The sequence below is a fragment of the Corvus cornix genome, chromosome 7 (genome assembly GCF_000738735.6).
Source record: "Corvus cornix cornix isolate S_Up_H32 chromosome 7, ASM73873v5, whole genome shotgun sequence".
Classification (NCBI taxonomy): domain Eukaryota; kingdom Metazoa; phylum Chordata; class Aves; order Passeriformes; family Corvidae; genus Corvus; species Corvus cornix.
In genome coordinates this window covers 2,146,363-2,161,420 of record NC_046337.1, presented here as the reverse complement: position 1 = coordinate 2,161,420, position 15,058 = coordinate 2,146,363, and the positions used below count along the sequence as shown (strand labels likewise).

General features: G+C 43.3%; 1 protein-coding gene across 3 annotated transcripts in view; it reads left to right on the top strand.

The window, feature by feature from the left end:
* The first annotated feature begins 181 nt into the window (after window positions 1–181).
* The window catches only part of MBD5 (methyl-CpG binding domain protein 5), a 109,244-nt gene continuing 94,367 nt past the window's right edge, over window positions 182–15,058 (top strand). For all 3 annotated transcript variants that reach the window (XM_039554736.1, XM_039554734.1, XM_039554735.1), the window contains exon 1: window positions 182–491. The gene's annotated coding sequence lies outside the window, so the exon portion shown is untranslated. The remainder of the gene's footprint in view (window positions 492–15,058) is intronic.

Here is a 15,058-nt window from a genome sequence, read left to right as displayed (position 1 = left end):
GCGGCGCTGTGGGAAGTCGTCGTCCCCCCCCCCCCCCGTTTCCCCCCCCTTCCTCCCCGCGGCCTCCCGAGCTCCCCCGGGGCGCATGCGCGGTGGCGGCCGCCGCTGCTGCCTCCCCTCCTCTTCCTCCTCCTCCTCCTCCTCCTCCTCCTCCTTCTCCTCCTCCTCCTCCTCCTCCTCCTCCTCCTCCTTCCCGACAGCGGCGGCGGCGATGAGGAGGAGCGCGGGGGGGGCGGCGGCGGGACGGCCGGTTGTTCGCGCCGCTGAAGGGACACGAAGCAGCGCCGCGCCGAGGCGGGGGCGGGGGGCCCCGAGTCGCTGCCCCCCCGCAGCCCCGCCGGGGAGTTTCTTCCACATCCCCCCCAAACACACCGAGACCCCCCCCCGTCCCTCGGGGGCGGCCCCGCGGAGCGCCGCTCCCTCCTCCTCCTCCCCCTTTATTACCCTTTGTGTGCGTCTCCGCCTTCCTCCCTGCGCCCGGGGGCCCTGAGGTGAGTGCGGGGGAGCGGCGGGGCGGGGGGGTTGTTTGTTTACCCCGTGTTTACCCCCTGTTTACCCCGGGGGGGCACCGCCTGTCACTTCAGGCCCCTTCCCGGCGCCCCCCGCCCCAGCTTTGTTGTCGGGGGATGCTCCGGGGATGCTCCTTTGGGCCCCTCCGGAGCGGGAGGGGAGGGGGGCGATGGTGGCGGGGGCGCCGGGCAAAGTTCGGGGTGGTGCGGTGGGTGCTGAGCCCCGGCCGAGTCCCGAAAGTGTTGTTTTCCTGGGATAACAGGGAGCCCCGGCGTTGCCCCCCAGGTTCCAGGCCGTTGTTTGACTTATTGTTTGAGTTATTAAACCCCTGCGGTGCTGAAGGTACAAAGACCACTTGTACAAAGACCCTTTCCCGAGCTGAACTTCCAGGGATAGACAGTCCAAGAGCTGGACTTGGTGTTTGCAGGGTTGGGATGTGGTTGGTAGCAGCCCCTGGTTATCGGTGGTGCCCGGCTATATTTGGTCAATGGTTTGTTCAAATATATATGTCGGGATGTGTTTTTCCATGGCTTTCTGCTGGGAAGGCCAAGTGGCTCCATCCCTGCTCACAGTGTTGGTCAGGTGCTGCTGGTGGACTGACCTGATCATGTTTTCTACTGGTTCAAAGGAAAGTTATGTGTAAAAACGTCTGAAATAGGTTAAAATGTAATGGGTTTAAATGTCAAACTAAATTCTGGACTCGAGGAAACGTTGGGAGAAGCCTTCTAGATGTTTGCAAGGATCCAGAAGTAAGAGCTGGGGCATTAACACCAAGCTGAAATGAGAGAGTCCCCTACCCCCTACACAAGTAGGATGTTTATATTGAAATTGCTGTTGTCTGCTTATTTCTGGAGCTTAATTATGTCCTCTGTAATTTCCAAAAGACAGTTGGAGTGCTTTGGTTTATTTTGGGCTTATTATTTTTGGTTTATTAAGTACTGAGTGCAGAACCATGGACTAGGCCATGAGTGTGTTTTCCAGAGGGGCATCCCAGTTAAATGGTGGTCAGCAGAGAGTGTGTGTCATCTCTGCCTCATGCTGAAGGATGCCCACAAGAAAGAGCTCTCCTGGCATGCTGGGGTATCTCCCATTTCTGATTTGTACACACGTGTCTCGCGGGAAGCAGCAATTTTGGGATCAGGCTGGGAAGAGTTTGCGAGAGCCGTAATTTGATGGGGTGGAAGGAATAGGAGAAAACCAGAGTTGGATTGATACTTGACAATGTTGTGATGGAGAATTGGAGCTAGCAGCCATAACTGTAGTTCTTTCTAATAGTTTGCTGTTAGTTTTCTTTTTGCTTGTAATAACTTTGAATTTAAACATGTGGGGGAATAACCTCATTGGTGACAATCACCAAAATCAGCAGATCTGTGTATAAACACCCATTATTTAAACATGTGACTCTCCTTTTGGTTTACTGCAGGTAGGAGTTGGACAGCAAAAGCCCTGTCCAAGAGGAAAGGACACAGTTTATTATTTTATTTCATGACAGTGCTTCTTTTCTCAACCTGAGATCCCATGGATCTGCTTTCCTCTGTACATGGAAACCTATAGTGGCTGCAGGATTACGTTCCCTGTGCATGTAGAGCTGCAGCTCTGCTCCCAGCTTCCATGGCCTATAGTGATGAGATACATTAATTATTACAGGGATTTAACCATCTCTTTGTGTTTCAGTCTTTAGAACAGCTATGGTTTGATTTATTATGGTTGTGCAGTAAAATACCCAGATTTTGAACAGAATTCTGAAGCTGGGCAGAATAATTCAGGGTCTTCTCTTACTTTAAAACCTAGAGATAAAATTACTGATAAACCTTCATTTCCCTAGGCCTCCAGTCCTGCAGCCAAGTCTGTGCTGGAAGGAGAGCTGTGGATTTGGTGGGATTGGGGTGGGAAGGGCCCTCAGAAGGAAGCACTGGTGGGACTGGGATTCTGGGTGGCAATTCCTGCATTTCTGCAGGCTTAGCACAAAGGAGTCTCAGGCTAATTTGGGGCTTCTGGCTGCTGTCACAAGCTTCCAAGAACTGAAGGAATTGAATCTTTCAACCTGTGCTGGGAAAGATTGTGAGTTATGAACAGCTGTAACTAAAAAGGAACACAGTTTCCTTTTATTTGGGTTCTTAAGCTCTTTTTGCTGCTATTATAAAGATATTTGCAGGTGCTAATTGCTTTTAGGAAAACTTTATGCGGATTCTCCAGTTCTTTATCTTTGGGGACAAAATTAATAATTATTTTCCTGTATTCTGGGTCAGTGGCTTCCTGGGCTCTAAGGGCCGATAGTTTGGAATTAGCAAGGACTTGCCATGGCTCTGCTGAACATGAAGATGCTGTTTAGGCCTGACTTTAATAATGTTTCTGTGGAGTTTGCTGCCATACCTTCCTTCCTTTGTGGACAAATGAGTTGGTTTCTATTTGGATTAGGGAGGCGGATGTTTGAGGAGAATCTTTATGATGCAATACCTTCAATAATTGAACTTTTCTTGTACAACTTGCAGTCCCTTCGTACTCTGGCTGTGGAGGGATCAGTGTTTCTCCTTGTTAAAAAACACTGGAGATCCGGGCATCAGTAACAGTCCTCTCCAAGATGGAATGCCTTGGGTTTCAGCTGGGTTATTTAATTTGCTTTGTCAGTAGATTTATTTTTTTTTTCCTACTGTTACTCATGGTTATTCGTTCTCTGTGGAAGATCAGTGGCTGGAATACAGTCTGTAAGTCCAGCATTAATTTCTGGATCAGCAGCCAGTACTCCCTGTGGATGTTCCCTGTGGAAAGCAGCAGGCCAGGTGGGAGGCCCCTCGTGCCCATCTGGAGCCCCACTAATGTCCCAGTGTCTTTCTATGGGCTTAAGAGGCCATGTGCACAAAGCAGTACAGTCTCATCTGTTCATGGCCAGGGACACAAATTTTGAAAGTGGCTGAGCTTCTTTTGCAAAAATCCTGTCAAAACTTTGGAAAAGTGGGGAATTCTGTTTGTTCTTTCAGGCTTGTTGGGTTATCTGAGGGTTTAGTTTTGTTTGGTTGTCCCTGTGTTGGGTCTTGTTCTGTCCCAGTAGAAGTGGAAATCAGAATTACCGTTGATTTCAAGAATTAAAAGATACAGGATACATTTATTTCCTTTTTAATGCTCTTATGTCGTTAAGGACCTGCTTATTCTTTTAAAGAGTTACTTGAACGTTGGAAACCACAGGCTCTCATTGGCTTTTCTTTGTATTTATTTTTGGAACTATTAGGTGGAATAGTACTGCTCGATCAGTTTCAAATGGGCTTGCACAGGAACCAAGGCTTGTATTAGGGATGAAATTTTGGAAAAGCATTGGAAATGGCTTTCAGGATGCTTTAATTCTTCTCTGTGTATCTGGAGCTAAACGAAGAGGGAATAAAACAAAAAGCAGCAGTTGAGAAATTAAGAAGTGCTGATTCCTTCCCTCTCTTGAATTCCAAGTTCTTTATTATAGCAATACCTATTTTTCTGATGAATTGTCTAGAAAGGAGTTCAGACTTTGTACTGTTTTCAAATCGAGGTAAAATTTGTCAGAATCACTTGGATTACAATGTTAAAAAGTGTATGAGTACATATGCAAATGAGTTTAGCTGCATACTCAAATACACATATATATAAATATATAAATGAGCATCTACAAGAAGTGTAAAAACCAGATAATTTGGACTTTTCAGTGCTGCTTTAGGGTCCAGTGACCATGTGGCTCCCAGGATCCGTATTGTGAGCCCCTCAGCTCCAGGCTGTTGTTCTGCTCTGGCCCAGGGCAGCAGGAATCAGTGAGAGCCCTGCCATGGCTATTCATAGACCTTTGTGAAATGAGTTGGTCATCTCGGTTTATCTGCAGCCTGACAGGTGTTCCCAGCCCCAAAATCTCTGTTGCCTCCCATCCTTCCCATGGGAATGACTAAGGAACAAATCCTGGAGTGGGTTCAATTGTTGGTTCTTAGGCTGCAGCTGAGGGCAATACAGGGAGCTGGAGATGCCCAAGATACAATTCTTGTTTGTTTGAGGGGTTTTTTTCTGAAATATTCTGTTTCAGGAGCTTTAAATGTGCTCAAAAATGAAATGGTAAAATGCTTGAAAATTCTTTTTTATGTTTCTAAGCAAACCTTTATTCTTTCATTTATTACTCTGGTTAAATTCAATGTGCTGTTTATTTTATATATTTTTATTCTACAGAAAATATTTTAAAGTAAGCGAGCAATGTTTTAAAAATTCTTATCCTGCCACAATATCTGATAACCAAAACCTATAGAAGCAGTACATTAATTCATTATTCTGATATGAGGTAAAATTGAAGCTTGGGATAAAAAAAAAATATATTGTCATAATTTTTGCTTAGTCCACATTTTCAGTGGCATTAAATGCAGAATTATTTTGGTGTCTGAGTAATCTGAAATGTAAATAGCATCTGAAATATGAGGGCCCTTCGTTTGCAGCATCAGTAGCGTGGCCTCGCTCAGGAAAATTCCCAAGTGAGGGAAGCAGAACAGTTGTCAATTGTTTGCACAACAAATCCTGTTGGATCAAATGGTGATATTCCCAACGTTTAGATCAAGGAAGGCATAAGATAATGTTGCCTTGTACCCCACTGCCAAAGGAAACAAACACAGCCTAACTTAGGAGAAAATTTGGCCAGATAGAACCTGGGCCTACATATCATAAATACAGATAGTCAGATTTTTCCGTTCATGCTGCCTAATGGTTGAAAAACATGGAAATTCAGTTTCACTTGGCCAGTTTTAGACTTGGTTTTTAAGCTCTGGTAGATCATTGCCAACATGCTATTTAGGATTATCTGTTGTGATAAATTAAAGACTTGATGAAAATACGTGGAACGTTTGGGTTTGTCTTCATCCTTTAAGCTTTTACCTGTCCACCTCATGTATATTTTTATATATGTATATAGACATATATGTGATTAGCCTCACTAGAATGAGCACAAATTTCATGTGTTTTGGTAAGACTGAAGTTGTAGCATTGAAAGTAATAAACATAGCCTTATATTTTTGACTGTTTGTCCCTAATCTCTTTAATTTAATTATTTTACTTTTAAGACTGTTGCAGTGGAGCTTTATGCATCTGTTTAATTTTTTTTATATAAGTACACTGTCCATTTAAGGAGATAGATTTTATTTATTTTGACTGTGTGTAGAAGAGAAGCACAAAAAAAAAATTGCTGGAGCCTCTCATCCAAACTCTAGATAAGAATAATTTTTTTAGTATCTGCTATTTTTGGAAGAAAACACTGCAAAAGTGAACAAATGAGATCATTGATTCAAGAAACAAAGTGGTCAGGAATCTGTAGTGAGCTGGTTTTTTTAGAACAGAACTTCCTTTTGTCTTTTTAGGGGCTTGGGGGCAGGAGAGGGATACGTTGTTCCCTCGTAATCTTTATGGGGAAGAGGCCTGGATCAGATTTCAGAGGTGGATGTGTTGGCCTAGACTGGTGATGCAATGTGGTGCTGTCTTGTTCCTGAACGTGGCTGCCTGGAATGGGAAATACTGTAAAGTTTTCTGGCTTTTTATTTGTTTCTGCTCATCCCATGTTTCTCAAGGAATAGTCCCTTTTGGAAACTTAGTCATTTTCCTCAGAAAACATGAGTTTTCCCTGTTCATACTATGCTAGAAAAGGTTTGGGTTTTAAAGATGCTGTTTAAAACTACTTTTCCTCCTACATTTTGTCGCAGAGGAGTTGCTGCCGTAGGGATTCCTGGGTTTGGGAGGCTCAAATCCAGTGGAAGGGTTTGTTTGTGCTGATTGCATTGGAGCTCCCTGGTTATGGCAGGCAAACCTCAGTTACAGCTGAACCTTCACTTGCCTCAATATCAACATAATCAGGGAGCTGCAAAGAGCTGCAGAAAGGATCAAAGCCAAGCAGTGGCCTGCGATTCCCTCAAGAAATGCCTTTCGCTGGTTCCTTTCAGGTTCAGAACTGCTTTGCACTTGGGAAGTCTGGAAAAGGCAGAGATCCGTGTTTGGGACTGTGTCTCTTTGAGGTTTTCAGTGCAAGTTTTGTCCTAAATAAGATCTAGATACCAGAGCAGGTATCAAAATCCTTCTACCACAACCCTCCTGTTGTCCAAACTCGAAGCACCGCTGGCTTTTCCCTGCTAAGGTGATTTAAATGCTGAGGGCTGTGAAATCCCACCTGCTCAGGGCAGCAAGAACACGCTGTATTTAGTGGACAATAAAAGGAACTAAAAACTAAACCAAATAATTTTGTGGAATACTTGAAACTTGGGAATGATGTTTGCGTTTAAGGACCGTGTCCTTAAAAATCTGTGAGTTGTTGGAGCCTTTTAAAACGCACATGGTTCCCCTTGAAGTAGCCTGGGTGTTATTAAGTAATAAAGCAGGGCCATGTCTGTGGGCCAGCTGAAGCAAACCATATCTGGGCTGGAGGCTATTGGTTCCTCACCTCTGTTTTAAAATTAGTCCAATCATTTGCAGCGTGATTCATTTCTAAAAATGACTTGTCCATCTGTGCAGGGTGCCCTGGCTCTAACATTGCAGTGCTGCTGGGGCTTTGCTGGAAGTTGTGTTACTCTCAGGATGTCTTGTAGCTGTTGTATCCCACTTTTCTTTGATAAATATGTTAATTCAGGCATTAAACTGTGGTGTTAAAAACTATGGTGTGGGTGATTTTAATTTTTGGAAATATCTATCAAATGTTTCTACTCTTGAGACTCTGTTATTAAAAATCTAGGTATGAAATCTTCAAGAAAATAAACCAAGGTCTATTCTGTTTTCACTGTTAAAATATTTATCAACTTCTTAGGTGCTGGATCAAGCCCTAAATCTGAATTTTTCATGAGTTGTAACTTCACAAAGGTCTTGGGGAACAAAACTTGTAACAAAGTAATACTCCCCAAAGTTGGGCAGCTCCTTAATCAGCTGCTCTGTGGATTCCTGAGGGATCACCTTACACCTGGAGCTTTGTTCCCAGGATTCTGGGGTTTGCTGGGCTTTTCCCTGTGCTGCTTTCCCCAAAAACTTCACAGTTATGAACCAGTTTTTAGTCATCTTTTGTAACTCAAGTCCTCTGAGGTAAGAGTCCTGCTGAGGATCTGCAGGCACATGGGGAGGTAGAACTTAGGAGCATGTCCTTGGAACTAAAAAATAAACAGAAAATTAAGACAGTATTTTTAATTTTCATTTTTATGTTGAAGGAACTTACATGCCAGAAAAGGTATTCCCGTGTATAAGAGCAGCATAATTTTTCTTAAATAATAATTATCAGACTAATAACTGTTGCTTTGTCAGAGAAGGAATATATAAACTTTGTAGAGCCTGTTGTTAGATTTTTTTTCATTTTCAAAGAAAAAAAATCAAAAAGAATTGATCAGCTTTCTCCAAATATTGATCTATGCTAAATAAAAATAAGTTTATTCAGGTTTTTTTGATGTTATGGATTTGATACAACAGCCTGAGACACACTTATCCCATAGATGAACATTTGGAAGTATTATTCCCATTTTTAATGTTACTGCGTTCAAAAAAACCAGTAAAAATGTGTTAACATTCAGCTTTTGCCAATTATTGCAAATAATTATAATACTTTGGGTGGAATTTATTGATGATATATATAAGTCTAGAATGCTTCTGAGCTATTATAGAAAAAATTAAATGCTTTTTAGTTTGTAGATAGTCAAATGCATGTGTAATAGAGGAAAATGTTCACTGTAATGGTGGTGAATGTAAACTTAATTATTGCTGATGGTGAACCTTAAATTGAAGGTATTTTAAGGTATTTCCAGTTGTTGTCTTGACAGAAAGCTCTTTATAGAGATTTTTATTTAATGTCTCATTGTAGGGCCTGGAGTTGGTTATTCAGAGGTCTTCACAGACAGGTGGGATTTTTGGATTAGGTTCTATGAACCTGGATGTTCATCAAAAATCCACAAATAATTACTGGGGTTTTTTTAATCTCTGCATTAATCCTGTCCGGTGTAATCCGTAATTATTCCGTCCTCAATTTGCATGGACTCTCCTGTTGTTTACTTTTGCTTTACTCACCTACTTTATTGTGCCCCAGTAGACATTCCTGAGAAGTTACTAATTCTGAGTTGCTCTGGCAATTGTCTGGTGCTCAACTTGGTGGCGTTTCCCTGCGTGTTTTTGGGGCAGTGCGTTTGGAACCCCACAAAAAAGTCCATCAGACTTCAGGGGATGCATCACTAGGTAGAAATATTTTGATTTTTGTGCACAGGATGGTGAAGCCGCTTCACGGGAGAGGGGAGTTCCCTGGAGCTGCAAGGTGCAGCCTGTGGATAACTCTTCCTGCTGTTCTCTGTGGCTTTCAGCGGTAGGGAACAGGGGAGTTTGGCTCTCCGGGAGGGAAGGGATTGTAACTGAAAGCTGCTGGAGAGGCCTCGGGGGCAGGAGGAGGAAGGAAGCGAGTGGTGAGACGTTAGGAAGAGGCAGACGCTGGGTAGAGGGGTTGGTGGTCAGGAGCGGTGAAGGGGGGATGTGGATGGCAGCAGGGAGGGAAGGGGATGGAGGCAAAGCCGGTGTTTGGGGAAGAGTTGGAGGCTGGGCTGGTGCAGAGGTAGTCAGGGATGTCATAAAAATTGGGGGAATTGGGGGAGCAGGGGCCCGTGGGTGTGTGGAAATTGTTTGCCGTGACAGAGGGGAGCCGATCAGAGAACCATGGCGTGGTTTGGGTTGGGAGGGAGCTTAGAGCTCATCCCATTCCACCCCTGCCATGGGCAGGGACACCTCCCACTGTCCCAGAGTGCTCCAAGCCCCGTCCAGCCTGGCCTTGGACACTTCCAGGGATCCAGGGGCAGCCACAGCTTCTCTGGGAATTCCATCCCAGCCCCTCCCCACCCTCCCAGCCAAGAATTCCTTCCCAGTATCCCATCTAACACCGCCCTCTGGCAGTGGGAACTCCATCCCTTGTCCCCAGTCCTTCTCCAGCTCTCCTGGAGCCCCTTTAGGCCCTGGCAGGGGCTCTGAGCTCTCCCTGGATCCTTCTCTTCTCCAGGTGAGCACTCCCAGCCCAGCTCCAGAGCAGAGGGGCTCCAGCCCTGGGATCCACAATGTGACGGGAAAGGGAGTTGGTGACTCTTGATGGGAAAACCCACCTGGTAGCCTGGCTGAACCCACAACTATCAAGAATATTTTCACACAGTATCAAGCAGAAAGTGCTGCTTAATCACAGCCTTTACATCCAGCAGCCTCAGAATGATTTGAAAAGGGAAGTAAACAGGCCTGTGAGTGTATAAATAATTCCATAATATTGCCACTGTTGCTGCCTCAACTTGGAAGAGCTGGAAGTAGCTGCAGCCCTGCTCAGCAGGCCTGGCTGGGCACCCAGCCCTGCTGCTCTCAGATGAGGACCTGTATCAGTGTAGGAGAAGTGCTTTAACATCTTGGAGGACTTTTGCCTGGATGTTTGGGTTTCCACGAGGGAAGTCTCCAGGGAATTAAATCCATGACTCGAGCTCAGCCCGTTCTCCTTTGTCCCGCTCCGGTTCCGCAGCGTTGCGCGGCTCCCCGCTCTCCTGAACAGCCCATGCAATCCATGTTTGAGCTTTCCCTAGGAGAGCGTCCCATCGTCCTGCTCTGGAAAGCGTGGCTGGAATGCTGGGCATGCCTTGTGTGTGTTGTGTTTACTTTGACTATATTCTCCTTGCTCGTCCCCTGAGTAAACAATCCTAATCCAGTGCTGCACATCCAAGGCAGCTCTGCTGGATCTTGCTGAACCTCCCTGCGTTTTTATGCCTCCTTTTGCCATCAGCTGGCTGGGGGTAAACGCAGTATTCCTAGGCAGGGAAAGCCACTGATTTATATGGATTATTCTAATCCAGCATCATGCAAGCAAAATCAAAAAATAGTTTGACTACCTAATGATTCAGAAATGCAGACATGTTGCCAAAAAATTTTAGCATTTGTTAGCTTTACACTTGAGCAAATGCATTCTGGTAGAGAATTGAACTTCTTTATTTTAACTCTTATCTGCAGAGTTTTAAGGTATAGGAATTTATTCCACAAAAAAAAAAAAAAAGAAACATATTTTACAATTAGAACAAATAGGAAAATGAGTCTTTAAATTTCTTGTATCTTCTTCTTTTTTGGAATAAATGTTTCTAGACTTATATATACAGGGACAAACATTCTTCCTTTAGATACAGCCAGAAAGTTTGTTCCTTTATTGAACAGGGGCTCTAATATGATTTAGCATTTTCTACTTTCAGATAATGGTTTGAAGCAGGGCTTAAATGAAATAAATTCCGTGTACCTTAGTGAGGAAAGGGGGTTTCTCTTGAATATCTCAGTTTCTTTTGAGTGCTTAAGTATTTCAATAAAAACAGGAACAAAATTTTTGGAGGAACCTCAGCAGAAGAAGGAACCAGATGTGTTGATTTTGTAAACATTAAACAATCTGCATTCTAAGAATTACTCTGATCCCTTTGAATTCAAGGACTGACTAAATTATTTTGTGTCTCTCTATTGGACAGTGTTTTTCTGTGCATTTGCCAGTCATAACCAGAGCCCTGATACTACTGTAATGTATAAAATATCAGGAATAATGTGGGATTTTAATTTTTTGTCACTGTCTTCTGTAAAAATTATTTTGGACCTAATACAGGGGGGTGATTTTGCATAGTTCCATTAAAAATTAAAAAAAGAGTGGTAATTTAGGATGAGTAGAATGGTTATCAATACAGAAACTTGGTTTCTGAATTTAATTTCTATTGGATAATGTAAACTCAAAGTAGTGATACTATTCCATGTTAGTTTCTGGTTAGCTGGAGCTTACTAAAAATTAACTTAATTAAATTTTTTTTCCTGTTCTAGTCTGAAAGAAATCCCCAAACCTGTCCCAAAGTATTTTTTTTCCTCTAAATTACCACAGCTGTTCAACATTGTTTCAAATAAATATTCTCCTATAGTTCTGTCACAAGCAAGAAAAAGGGATTTGTTCAATCAGCTGAAATGAAATTATCTGCAAACCAACCATGAGTTATTTATGCATTTTCCCCATGATTCACTGTCTGATGAAAAATATGTTAATATTTGTTACAATTTATAAAACCAGATTTGAGAGGATTTGGGGTTTTGTTTAGGTTTTTATATAGCAATACATGAGTCAATTGAGGCTTTGACATCAGACAGACTGGGAGGGACTTGAACCAAGTGAAATTACCTGTTCTGCATGACGTTGGTATCTCAGAATCTTGCTTGTTGCAAGTTTTTGTCACTAGTTTAAAATACAAAATTTTAAAAACAAGCTAAACTGTTTTGGATAAAAGTGAGGAAAATAATAAATTCCTGCAACATTCCAGTATAAAGCATTCAATGGGAAAGATATGGAATTATTCAATTTTTAAAAGTGCTGGCTTTGTTTTCGTTTGTAGCCAGGGAGCTTTGCGTTACTTTGACATGATTTTTACTTTAATTTTTTATGTAGAAAATGATAAAATCTGTCATTTTTTAATATTTCTTTTTAGTATTATTTCCTGTGATTTGCTGCTGCCATAAATAATATTAAATGGTAATAACATGATTTGGGTGAGAAAACTTTTAATTAACGTCTGGGCAGAGCACTGTGTGTTTCTGGAGAGAAATCTATTCAGATTTAGGGGAGCAATTCTATTTTCTGTGCATGTTTGTGGGGGTTTTGGGGTTATTATCCCATAGGTACCACTTCCTCTGGGCTGGATGGGGCTGGTGCCTCTCCCACAGGTCAGCTGATGGTTCGTAGTGGAGTGCAGCATATTTTTCTCAGTGCAATGAAAAAGAAGTTTTATGACCTGAGCAAAACACTTTCCCCATTTCTGTAGAGACTTTTAGTGTCCAAAAGCTTTTCATAAATACAGCTATAGAATACCTAAGGCTATTCAATTCATCTTCTCAAGGGCAAAGGATTTTTTTTTTTTTCTTTTTTGATTAAATTTTTTGGAGAAAGGAAGCTGTCAGAACAGACTTTATAGTTTTGCCTTTGTTGAATTGACACTCTATAAAATTTTATTTTAGCAGATTCGATACGAGAGAGAAGCAAACGATAGACTCCAAGTAGGGCAGAGAAGAAAGTTGTAGGTTATTAAATCTCTTCAAGGAGAAAAGGAAGTAGTTCAGTGTGCTCACAGAGGTTCCTGTGTCAGCAATTGGGAAGCCTGGCAGAGATTATCTTCAGCCAGCAGCAGGTTAAGAAGGACAGGATGGGAAGGGGACGCTGAACTTCCAGCATGAAGGAAATTGAGATATTTAACCTGGTTCAGAACTGGGTTTGCTTTAGATCTCGTTTTACTCTGCAGTCCTCGAGCTGCAGTGTGAGAGAGTTTCGAGCACGCAGGTTAAAAAGTGAATTTCAGTGTCTTGAAATAGACATTTTAATAGAATTGTTCATTTTTTTAGAATGAAATTATCATTAAGGAAAAATGATAGCAACATAACAAATAAATTGGAGTAATTTAGCACATCACCCACGGGTTTGGTTGTGGGGGTGGGAGGTTTTCCACCCCATACTCCATGAGCATCCACAGAAGTTTCGCTGAGACCTGGCCCCTCTCTGAAGGGCAGTATTAATGGAATTATTTCAGGGTCATTTGGCCCCAGGGTCCGTGCCATGATCTGTCAGCTCCTTTCTTTGTGCCAGGTGAGTTGGGTGTCTGGGCAGGAGCGTCGCTCCGCCCGCGGCCCCGGCGCTCTGCTCCGCACCCCGGAGCCCCTCAGCTGGGTCTGTGTCCAGAGCACAGCAGCATTCCTTGCAGAATCCATGGGCTGTCCTCCCATCCCTGGAGCTGGTAATGCCTCTGGAACGCGCTCCAGAGCGAGCAGGGTGTGGGTGGGGAGCAGAGCAGGTGGAGCCAGGTGAGCCATGGAGGCTCTCGGAGCAGTCGTGTCCCTGCCAGTTGGGACTTGTGGGAGACTTGCCGGCATCAGGAGCGCAATCCTTCGCTCCAGTGTCATTCTCACGGGAAGCAGCTTCTTGTTTTAGGGGATTGGCCTGGCTGGTGCTTGATACCCACCTTGGTAATGAGGGGAAATGGGAGAGAGAAAATCCTGGAGAAATTTTTGTAAAGTTAGTCCTACGTAGCACTTGACTGGGAGAGTTCCACTTGTCCTGTGTCTAGCCAGGGCAATGAGAAATATTCCAGCAGCCTGACAGCAGGTGAACATTATCCAGACTGCAGCAGTTTGGGAATCAGACCTTCTGTTTTGGGAAGTTGTCATTTCTGCAGTCATGGAGACGCTCATTAGACATCTCACATTCAATATGCAGCTTATTGAGCAGTTGGCTGAGAAATGATGAGCAGAACAATTGTATCTTGAGGGAAAGCTGGCTTTGGAGAGCATGGTCTTCCCTGAGTTAAGCATCTACATGTAATTTTAATTTTTTTAATGAATCTGAAGATGCTCTGGACATGGGCACTTTTCTGATGGGATGGGGTAGGTCCAGGTGGGTAAGGAGTGCTGCTTTAGGGTCATCCCTTTGCTTTGTGTGATGATCCAGAGGGAGAGAACCCAGTGTGGTGACAAGGATGTAACCTTTATTTTTTATATGCTGGTATTAGAAACCCTGAGACCCCTCAATAATGAGGTGAGATGGGTGCAGTTCCCTGATTCTGCTTCCAAAACTTAAAATGACATTGTATTAAAAATAAATAACAAGGCATTAAACTAACCAAAAGTACATGGGATAATGTTTTGGTTTCTTGTCCACTAGTAAGTTCATAGTTAAAACAATGAAAAGAAAAATGGATGTAAGATTGTGCCCTTGGACACATTCTACAAAGGGTCCAGAATAGTCACTTTTTATGCACTGAGACTTCCACTAAATTTATATATTCTACAGCTTTCCTAGCACCGATAAAAGGGCCTGGATCAATGATATAATTTACCAATTTAGACCTTAGTTTCTATTTTTAAGTAAGTGATATCTAATATTTGGTAGGGGGTTGGGAGCATCTTGTGAAGAAACATTTATCTCTGAGCATTTTGGATTGTAAGGCCAGAATAAATATGGGAGAGCAGATCTAATTTCCAAAATACCAGTCTGAGCAGAACAAAAGGATTGGGGCTTCTTTTCTTTGGGGTGGTTTTTTTTTTTGTTCTTTTTATGTCCTAACTGAAAAATACTCCAGTTCTATCCCCACCCCCAAGTGAAAGAAGAATTGGAGTGCACTAAGACACCAAGAGAAGCAGAAAAGGTGAAAAGCCCCAAGCAGTGAGGGGAGACGCAAAGGAGGCCATAAAGGGTTTGTTGTGTGGTACACAGGTTGTTAATGCTGTTAATGATTGAACTGTTTATGGGGGATTACAAAGGGGTAGGAAATGACTCTGCTCAGGAATTCCACTGAATCCCAGAGACACGAACAAAAGTTTAGCAGGATGCTGGACTCGGACTGGGGTCCACCAGCAGAAGCTCCCCAGAGCTGATGAGGAGCACAAACACAAGTGGCTGCAGGGTCATCCTGGTTTAATTGAGCCACCGGACGTGTCCCCCTGGGCGAGAGGCTCCTGGGACACCAATAACTGCGTGGCACTATTGAGTTACCAGCGTGGTAGGGTTACAGGAGCTGGGAGTTCACAGAAATAT